This window comes from Squalius cephalus (assembly GCF_949319135.1).
Source record: "Squalius cephalus genome assembly, chromosome: 23".
NCBI classification, from domain to species: Eukaryota; Metazoa; Chordata; class Actinopteri; order Cypriniformes; family Leuciscidae; genus Squalius; species Squalius cephalus.
In genome coordinates, this window is record NC_137144.1 from 23,468,608 (window position 1) to 23,479,337 (window position 10,730).

The 10,730-nt window shown below is 37.0% G+C and overlaps 1 protein-coding gene across 1 annotated transcript in view; it reads right to left on the bottom strand.

Moving 5' to 3' along the window:
- The window catches only part of lingo1a (leucine rich repeat and Ig domain containing 1a), an 84,138-nt gene extending 74,130 nt beyond the window's left edge, over window positions 1-10,008 (bottom strand). The window contains exons 1-2 of the mRNA XM_079858597.1: window positions 9,902-10,008; window positions 6,586-6,792 (exon numbers count right to left, since the gene is read on the bottom strand). The gene's annotated coding sequence lies outside the window, so the exon portion shown is untranslated. The remainder of the gene's footprint in view (window positions 1-6,585; window positions 6,793-9,901) is intronic.
- Window positions 10,009-10,730: the final 722 nt, after the last annotated feature.

Below are 10,730 nucleotides of genomic sequence, written 5' to 3' on the forward strand. Positions count from 1 at the left end.
GGAATGCTGCCTGTCGGATCATATTTCTGTTATGTTTAATATAATAGTTTCATATCTACCTCCTAATGATCAGAAGGATGTGCATTATTGATAGTTCATTGATATTGATAGTTCCCTCAACTGTAAAGGAGTTTTCTAATGCCTACACCGAGTCTTTAACGAGGTTTGTTTTGGAAGATCCATCGCATAGCCTCAACACTGAGGAAATTACCATGTTGTTTAATGAGACATGTACAAATATTCTAGACTCACTTGCACCACTAAAATCTAAACGGTTTCTAAACGTAGCTCTCGTCCATGGTTGAACCACCAAACCCATGCTCTCAGGCAGGAGTGCCGTAAAGCAGAACGTAAATGGAAAAAAGATAGGCTACATGTCTCCTTGGAGATTTTCAAGAACCGCCTGTCTACCTATCAGTGCGCTGTCAAAGCAGCTAAGATGTAATACCTCTCAGATTTTATAACTAAAAATTCACATAATCAAAAAGTACTGTTTAATACTTTTGATAAAGTGGTTAGCCTTAAGCCTTCTTCACATCCATATGCTTTCCCCGAGTTGTGTATAAAATTTCTAGATTTTTTCAGGAATAAGATTGAGGTTCTATATTCTTGTATTCCTAGTGCCTATCATGCTTCTAATTCTTCCAATCCTGATCTGAATAAACTGATAGTTAATTTCAAAACTGAAAACGACTACCTCACCGGCGGATATTAAGCCGACACGTCATTTTAGAGAGGTGTTAGGTGTGATTGGCCCATCTGTTTTGACTATCATGAATAGTTAATTGAGCATTGGCGTTATTCCTTCCTGCTTTAAGCACACAGTGATTAGGCCATTTCTGAAGAAGCCAAGTCTTGATCCGTCTGATTTGAATCATTTTCGACCCATCTCCACAATACCTTTTCTGTCTTAAGTGTTGGAGAAGATTGCTTTCTTCAACTCTCTGCATTCTTAACTGACCAGAATCTTCATGATAAATTTCAGTTGGGGTTTAGTGCCCGCCATAGCACCCAAACCGCCCTCCTTAAAGTGACAAATGACCTTTTGCTCACTTTGGATTCGGGTAACTCCGCTATTTTAATTCTGCTTGATCTAACCGCCGCTTTTGATACAATCCATCACAGTATTCTTTCAGGTCGTCTACAGCATGAGGTTGGGTTAGCGGCATGTTCTTGCGCTGGTTCTATTCATATCTTTCCAATAGGTTTGTTTCAGTTAAAATCGGTAATCATTCATCATCTTCAGTTCCTCTATCATGCGGGCTCCCACAAGTGTCCATATTGAGTCCTATTTTATTTTCCTTGTATATGTTACCTTTTATACCTTATATGTTAGGCTCTGTTTTCAGGCAATATGAGATCACATACCACTGTTATGCTGACGACACTCAATTGCATGTCCCATTATATCCACTTGATCGGTCCTGTTCCAACCTTGTTAAGTGTCTCGATGATGTAAAATGCTGGATGGCTAAGAATTTTCTCCACTTAAATTAGAGCAAAACTGATGTTGTTTTGGGCCCTCTTAGCTCTTCGCCACTCATCTCTAGCTACTTGGGGCCACTCTCCAGAAATGTTTACCCATGCGCAAAAAATATGGCTATATTTTTAGACTCTGAGTTGAATTTTGCAAAACAAGTTAGTGCTGTGGTGAAAACTAGTTTCTACTACTTAAGATTAATAGTTCAAATGAAACCTATGCTATCATTTAGAGATTTGGAGACAATCATCATGCTTTTATATCATCTATTGTAATGTGGTGTATTTAGGACTCTCTCAGTCATTGGTGAATCGATTAGAGCTGGTTCAAAATGCCGCTGCTAGTCTATTGACCGGTATGAGAAAGAGGGACAGAATCACCCCGATTCTAACATCCCTTCAATGGCTACCTATCAGATTTCGGATGATCTCAAGGCCCTGTTAATATTTGTTTTAATTTTAAATGGTCTCGCGCCGCTCCTATCTGTCAGATCTTAGTATTCCGCACCAGCCAGTAAAGAATCTGAGATCGGCAGATAAATTATTGCTCCAGGTACCACGGTCCCGACTCAAGCGGAAAGGCGATCACGCCTTTTCGATAGCCGGTTCTAGGTTATGGAATAACTTGCCGCTTGCCATCCGCTCTGTCCCCACTTTGCCCGCTTTTAAAACGGCTTTGAAGAAGCACTTTTATTGCTTGCCGTTTGACTCTGACCCAGGAGAGAACTAAATATTAATTTTATGTTGTTCTGTTTTGTATTCTCTGTGTTTGGTTTTATCAATGGCTTTGTACAGCACTTTGGGCTGCACTTGAGGCAGGAGAAATGTGCTTTATAAAAAAATTAACTAAACTAACACTTTATTTCGATAGTCCACTATAGACATTATACTAACTATAAGGAACTTTACAACTACATGTCAACTTAATCTCCTAACCCGAACCCTAAACTAACCCTAACACCTAACCATAACCTTAGTCTACTGACAGTCTACTATAGCCTACTAATACTCTAATGAGAGTTAGTTGACATGTAGTTGCAAAGTTACTTATAGTTAGTAGAACGTTTAAAGTGGACTATAGAAAGAAAGTGGAACCCAAAATTTCTGTTGGTGTTCCACAGACATAATAATAATAATAATTTTGTTTTATTTAAACATTTCCTTCAATATTTTATGCAATTATGCTTTTTAAATAAATGTCTTATTTTAAGGATATTTCACTAAAAAAGCACAATGATAAATGCTTTTTTTAGTGCATCATTTAATGACTCATCCTTGTTGAACTCTCTAAAACCCCTTCCTGACTACACACAATGTCCTCTGTCTCCTTTAAAAGCTTTTATTGTGACTGCTGTCATTGTCCTCTCCGACATGAATAACAGCAGTCCTCTGTTCGCACGCCTCTGGATCAGAGCATCGGCCGTTCATTCACACACCGTTCTCACCCCAATTTAGCTGCAAATTAAATGTCAGAGACTGGCACGGAATTCTGATCAGGAAACGCTCAAGATGAGAGCAATTTGTCTTTGATAAAAGGCGGCGAGCAGACTTTTCCGTTTTCATTAAACGCGTTAAAAAGAACAGATGTACGAGAGATGGATTCTATCTGTCAGGGGTTTGACGGTTATCAACCCAAAGCAACACCATCCAGAACAATCAGATCTGATCTGAGGAGAGCACAGAACATTGAACATGACACAGATGGATCTGGGAATATAAGGTCACGCTCTCTCTCCGTCTTTCTCTTTCTCTTTTTCGTATGTGATAATCCATCCTGATCTTTACGTTGGGTTGGAGGCAGAGCTGAGAGTGATGGCCTGGAGCTTGACGTACGTCAAACATCACTGGCACATTTCACTTCCTGTGTGTACCTGAAAACACACATTCGCCGTTACAGATGTTTGATAGATCCCTGTGTAAACCAGTGTGCTACAGGCAGAAGGTCACGCGTAAGACATTGTTGGCTGGGAATGTGCTTTAACCATCTTCAACAATGAGTTCCTGTAAAAATCCACTTCAAGTTCCCCCGGGAAGTCGCTTTTCTTTGCCAAAAGAGAGATTAGTCTTCCACTATGAAGCTGCCAGAGGCTGCAAGGCATGCTTTCTGTGGAGAGCTGATGTCCACCTGGAGCTTCTTCCGTTCATCAAGAGCAAGGCCTCCTGAATGAACAGATCCTGAGGGCACATCAAAACCTCATCCATCTTTACTGAAAGTGCATAAAACTGACAATGAGAACATGTGAGAGCAGAAGCATTCATTTTCATAGCTACAAAATTCATCTACACAACACATGATGCTTTGGACCCCAAAAAAGGGAAATGGGATTCACAAAAAAAGGGAAATGGGACTGAAAACCAACCGCTAATCTCATCCCCGATTGAGAGAGATGTGCTGTATGGTGGCTATGGTCCTGCAAACAGAAAAGGCTTTTAACCAAAAGAAACAGGCAAAAATAGTCAAGAGAAATTATGCAAATCACAAAAATTGCCAATGAGTCCATTTTGCATGCAAGAATTCCCTGACTACTGGGAAATTTCGCTCCACCACTATAATCCAGGTACTTGATACGGCACTTTAAAATTCTGAACGCGCGCTCCACTGCACATGCGACTCGATATATGCCGTCTTCAACATCATTACTGATGCCATGACAAGAACCACAATGCTTGAAATAATTGAAACAATTGAAATAATTAAAATAAATATAAACATAAAAAATTTAAATAATGAAAAAATTAAGAAAAATTATGTCAAATAAATAGAATTAAAATGAAATAAAATTAGATTCTAAAATTAGAAAACAAAAATGTTACTTACATTTTTTTAATTAAATTAAAAATAAAATGTATTAAATATTTAAAAAGTAAATAAAATAAAAGGTAAACAAAATTATTCAAATATAAGTTCATTTGAAAAATAAATTAAATCATTAAAATAGAAATTAAACAAAACAAAACCAAATTATGAAAAATATATGTAAAATTAAAAAATTATATACTGTAAATTTAAAATATTATAAAAATGTAAATGATTAAAAGCTGTGTGATGAATATTAATGAAAATATTACAAATATAACATTGAAAATTAATTAGAGCCTTGTTAACTGCAATGTGGGAAGTTAGTGAATAAGATTTTACTTCAATTCATGAGTTAATCAGTTTTCAATGGGAATGTAGGTTGGGGCTTGATTTTATCCATTGTGAATTGATTGGATCATGAAAAGTAACAAGGAATAGGTCAGAACTTGGTCATGTGAGTCAAAAAGTGAAGTCATTTAAGAGGAAAGCAATTTTAAAATCAAAGATTATGAAGACAAAATATGTATTTTTGACCCTAAGGGTAACCATTTCCATTGCTTTGATAATCAGCCACTCATTTATTTGTTAACCCATTTATTTATTTCAGGTCATGAAATGACTGATTATGTTGAATTTGTCGGTCTCTTTCTCTCTTACATTAGACTGAAATCCCATATTAATTCAGACAGAGAAAATGGAAGAAAATAACTCAGACTCATATGAGGATGATGCATACAGCACCTGATGTGGTAAATGAAAACAAAAATAGCCAAATGAATCAAAGTACAGATGTCCTAAAAGTGCATAATGAGCTTTTAATGAGTTTAGCTCCATTAGCACAAGCTAGCAGAGCTTCCCCCAAAGTCATCAAACTCCCAGCACCATGAGCTCACAACAAAAGCAAGAACTGAGAAGCTAGAGGATCTGTGTGCGTCTCGATCCGTCTCAAGAGAAGTGAGACCTGTCTTACCTCCAGACTCAGTCACTAATACAGTCTCTGAGAACTCTGGGAATCCGGACGTATCGTGATTTCACTCAAATAACTCTGACCGCGAGGTAATATTTCATAAATGAATTAACTTCACAGTGGCAGATGTGATTAGATAGAGTATCTAAGAGAACAGAAGGCAGGGAACGCTCCTGCACTGCAAAAAATCCTAAAATCAAGATACATTTACTTGAGATGCTAAATGACATGAGATATTAAGTCTCATTTCCTGAAAAATTAACTGAGATTTAGCTTTAAACAAGACAAATCTGCCAGTGGAATATGAAAAATAAAAATGGTTTCCCTTTGAATTAAGTTTTAATTTGCCTTACCCCCACTATGAGATTCTTAACTCATTTTTTTTTTTTTTTTTTTTTTTTTTTAGAAATAGAGGTAATTTGCTTCTCAAGTAAATGTATCTTGATTTAAGAATGTTTAGATATGGAAAACAAGACAAAAAATACTGTGGAAGAACATCATTTTTTTGCAGTGTGTTTGTGATCATGTGACATCGGCCACAATAATCGGGCATTGTTCAGTCGGAAGAAGATATTCCCCATGACGTGCCGAGAGCTATCGGTCACTATATACACATTTGAAATACTATACGCGATGAAATCGCCATGTTTTGTTCTTAACCATTCTTAAGAAGCATATTAATAACTTACAGCTATTGATCGAGGTATGAACAAGAGTCATTAACATTAAAACCTCCATGCAGGCAACCTAAAATATCCGAGAAGCGTTTCTGTCACGTGTGAATGCTTCCTAAATTCCCTCTGGACGTTTTTTTTTTTTGGCTTTTTAACTGGAGGGGAGAGAAGTGGAAACTGCTATTCTACCCATGACGCCTAATCACATTTCTCTCTTATTAGTTTCCAAGCGCACAGAGTGAAATTAAGGTTGAAGTGGCCAAATCTAATAAATATTGATGCTCATTACAGAGCCTCCTCTACCTGTCTCACTCTCTCTCTCTCTCTCTGTGTGTCGCCCGTTCGCTTTTCTAGATGTGTCAGCTGTACCCAGAATGCCTCTCAGCCCCTCCCTTCCCGCTCTTTAAATGATCCGCCTGGCAGAGAAACTGGCTGGTATCTGAACGTACTAACCAAATAAAGCATTACTCCGGACTAAATATAGACGTCGCACACTTTGATATCTGAAATATTAACGGATATCTCTTGCAAACACGCTCCAAACCATTTATTTGATGCCGAACCAGTAGCAAAGAGCTCAAACTGAGAAGAGCTTCACTAACAAAAACCTCAGTTGGGACCTGAACATCTCTTTCGGTCAGTGAGAGTAATAAAACCCCTCTTACCGGATGTTTGACGGCAGTGGGATGTGCCCGTGTTAGTGTGTGTCCGTATCCACAGGAGCGGGATTATATCCAGAATGCTGATGCGGTCCGGACTCCTCACAAAACACAACCTTGATGAAGAGCTTGCAGACGCATCCGTGATCCAACACGCATGAACACACAAGCACGCTCCGACCACACCGACACACACTCGAGCAGAGGGCGTACCTACAGTCAGCCAACGGAGAGGTGGAGTGAGAGACGGAGAGAGGGAGAGAGAAGGGAGAGCGTTAGGACGGCACAAGGTGGAGGGAGGAAGCGGAGTGTGGGAAACCGAGAGAGAGAGAGAGACAAAGATGCACCAATCACGTTTGTTCTCTTCATTGCCATCACAGTAGCTGTTTTCTGATGGAACAAACTGTCCCATGGGAGAGAAAAATTACAAATGAGATGTCTGGAATTTCTCAGTGATTTCTCATATTTAGTTGTAATAAAATAGATGATTAGAGTACGTTTTCTGAGAAAATACAATTTCAGTTTTTCAGAATTTCACGTTTAAGTCAATGTGTTGTTTGCTTTCTCTTTGTGATTATTTGTGAAATTTACTAGCATATGTTTAAGCGAAAATTGTTTCAAATTAAATCCTATACCATTTTTTTTAAGTGTAGACGGGAAAGAGATTTAATCTGGATCAATCTGGATTTCTTTATCAGTATTTTTTTTATCTTGTTTCCCAATAAAAACGTCCTTAAAACAAGATCAATGTGCATCTGTTAGATTTATGCTTAAAAGAACAAAAACATTATAAACTAATGTGGTAAGAAAAATTAAGTTATTTTGAGGTCTTTGTTTTTCAATTGAATGAAAAAAGCATCATAAAAAATCATCAAAGTAAAAAACATGAAATAGTCGAATTGTGGAAATATTTTTTGGGAGAAAAACTTGTTTATTTCAGATAATATCTCTTTTTTTTTTTCTTGTGTAAAGCATAAACAAAAAAGGGCAAAACATTTAAATTAATTTGAATACATTAAATACATTTTTAACTTAAGTCAAGATACACTACTGTTCAAAAGTTTGAGGTAAAGGGCTGGGCGATATGGCCAAAAACATATTACATATCAGTCGATATCGATAATTATCACAATAAATAAAAAATCTTTATTTCTTTCAGGTTTAAAGGCAATTTTTTTCTCCTAAGTAAAAGTTGTAGATACCAGACCGTTAATAGTGGTTTTAAACCACTCTTTATTGTCAGAACATGACAAACACTTCACGTTTTTGAACGCTTCTTCAAAGTGTCGTGGTCACATGATCGAGATCGATCAGCGAATAAATGTATTTGCTCTCATAAGCTCGTAAATGGTCTGTGGCGCGGTTTAAATGAGTAGCGCTGTTTCGTTCATAAACATTACATTGAACTTCTATCAAACTCTTGTTATCGTTTTATCGAGGAAAATTATATCGCGATAATTATCGGTATCGTTTTATCGTCCAGCTCTAGGGTCGGTAAGATTTTTTTGCGTGTTTTTGAAATCACTTATGCTTATCAAGGCTGCATTTATTTGATATAAAATCAAATAAAAACTGTAATATTATGGAATTTTATTACAATTTAAAATAACTGTTTTGTATTTTAATATAATTTATTTCTGTGATGCAAAGCTTCATTACTCACACGACTCACACGATCCTCCAGAAATCACTCTAATACGATAATTTGCTGCTCAAGAAACATTTATTATTATTATTATCAATGTTGAAAACAGTTGTTCTGCTTAATATTCTTGTGGAAACAGCGATTATACAGATTTACAGATGAAACAGATTTTTTTTGTGACATTATAAATGTCTTTACTGTCACTTTTGATTAATTTAATGTGCACTTGCTGAATAAAAGTATTCATTTCTTTTTTCTGTCCAAGTAAATTTATATTGTTTTTACGGTTGATTAGATATTTTTACTGTAAAACAAGACAAATTATGATTTATCTTACCCTCACCCGTCTTTGTGTTTGTCTCTCAATCATTGTTTTATGTACGTATATGACAGTGATGGATCCTCTATGTTCCTGTGCAATATGTTAGCCGAGGACTCATAGACAGAGAATGAGGGGACAATGTCTATGATGCTGTGGAGTAGAAAGACCAGAGGACAGGGAAAGAAAGAGGAAGAGGATACTGTAGAACAGAAAGCTCAGGATCAAAGCCCAGGATCAGTGTGACTTTAGAAAGTTTCTGCACAGGAGATAAAAGCCTCCAGGAGAATCTTCAGATATCCTCATTCTGCACAGGCAACAAAGGTTCTTGTTTGTTTGCTCAGATTCTTTGTGTTGGGCTGAAACTGATCACGGATTGAACCGGATTGACCTTTTATGTAAATTGACCCTTCGCTAAGCCGCACTTTAAAAACATCACTGACCAATCAGCAACAACTGTTTTCTCACGCAAGCTTCTGATCTTTTCTAACGCAAGTCTGTGGAGGATCCGTGTGTGTGAGCATGATTATTTTTAACACAAATTTAGGGTTAATCAGTTTTTTGATAATCAGATAAGAGAATAAATGTGCTGCAATGTCCTAATTAATTCCAGCTATATTTTTTTTAAAACCAATTTATAAGCACATTTTACAAAATCTGTTACACTATCGTTGAAAAGTTTGGGGTCAGTAAGATTTTTTTTTTGAAAGAAGGAAATGAATACTTTTATTTAGCAAGGGCGCATTAAAAGTACTTAAAGTGACAGTAAAGACATTTATAACGTCACAAAATATTTTAATAAAATAAAAACGGCAGTTCTTTTGAAATTTCTATTCATCAAAGAATCCTGAAAAAATGTATCATGGTTTCCATAAAAATATTAAGCAAAACAACTGATTTCTGAAGGATCATGTGACACTGAAGACTGGAGTAATGATGCTGTAAATTCAGCTTTTCAACACAGTAATAAATAACATTTTAAAAGATATTCAAATAGAAAGCAGTTCATTGAAATCATTAAAATATTTCTGGTTTTACTGTATTTTTGATCAGGTAAATGCAGTCTTGGCAAGCAAAAGAGACTTATTTGAAAAACAAAAAAAAAATAGACTTGCCTTATTTTGTATTCGAGTGCTTATTGTTTGGTATGAAAATAAATATTATTTTTTCATTTTCCAAACTAAAACTGCAATGCAAAGTGAAAAAATTCCAGCCAATCAAAACATATTGATGTTATACATCAGTAGTGAGCGATTTTTGGACCAATGAGATTCTGGCATGGGCGGAGCTATGTAGAGTGACTGGGAAAATATATATAACAACCAACAAAATGTTCATCTTAGAACAAAAAGCTTTACCTTTTGGAAATTTCCTTGGCATCTGGTCTTCGGATTGGTCCAAACATTCAGATACAATGTTCAGATCCTGTCAAATACATGACGGGCAACAGGACGTCTTGACTGGCAGGTGCAGGAAAAGTTTCTAGAGAAGCAAGAGGGAGAGAATGACTAGAGGAGTGTAACAGAGAGAGGGAGAGAATTGCTCCCAGCAAATCGTATAAAGCCATGAATAATTTACCACCTCCTCCAGCAAACCCTGATCTTTTTGTCCGTTGACTCAGGAGACCGAGGCTTTATTGGAATGAAGGCTTTCTGTGTCCTAATTTAGCATTTGCTGGCGTATCCCAGAGTGAGAGAGACGCTGCAGTGTTGCCTGACCTCAGAGAGTCTCGTGAAACGCGGCTCCCGGGAGGAACCTGGCCGGCTGTGAAACCTGTGTGTGCCTGTTTGGAACAAGTGGGATAATTGATGTGAACTGAGCGCTGGAATGCTTTAACCCGTCTGAAGATGGCTGGTACAGAGTGATATCATTTTCTTAGAACCCCTGATGGTCCCGCGATGGCTAAATAACTCACTTCAGCGGACAGCAGATGGGGGACTCGCTGAGAGCTCAAGTGGGAATAGGAGTTCAGTTAACGTGAACGGTCCTTCCTCATTTTCCAGCATCCCACCATCAATCTTTGCCATTTCATTCCAATACCGTTCCGCAAAATGTCTAGTAATAAGATTAAAAAGGAATGCTGCTTTGTCCATTCTGTTTATGATGGATAAATGTCTTGACAGGCATGCTTGCTTTAATTTTTTTTGGGCAGCGTTGATATATATAGAGGAAGGAAAATGGCAAAAG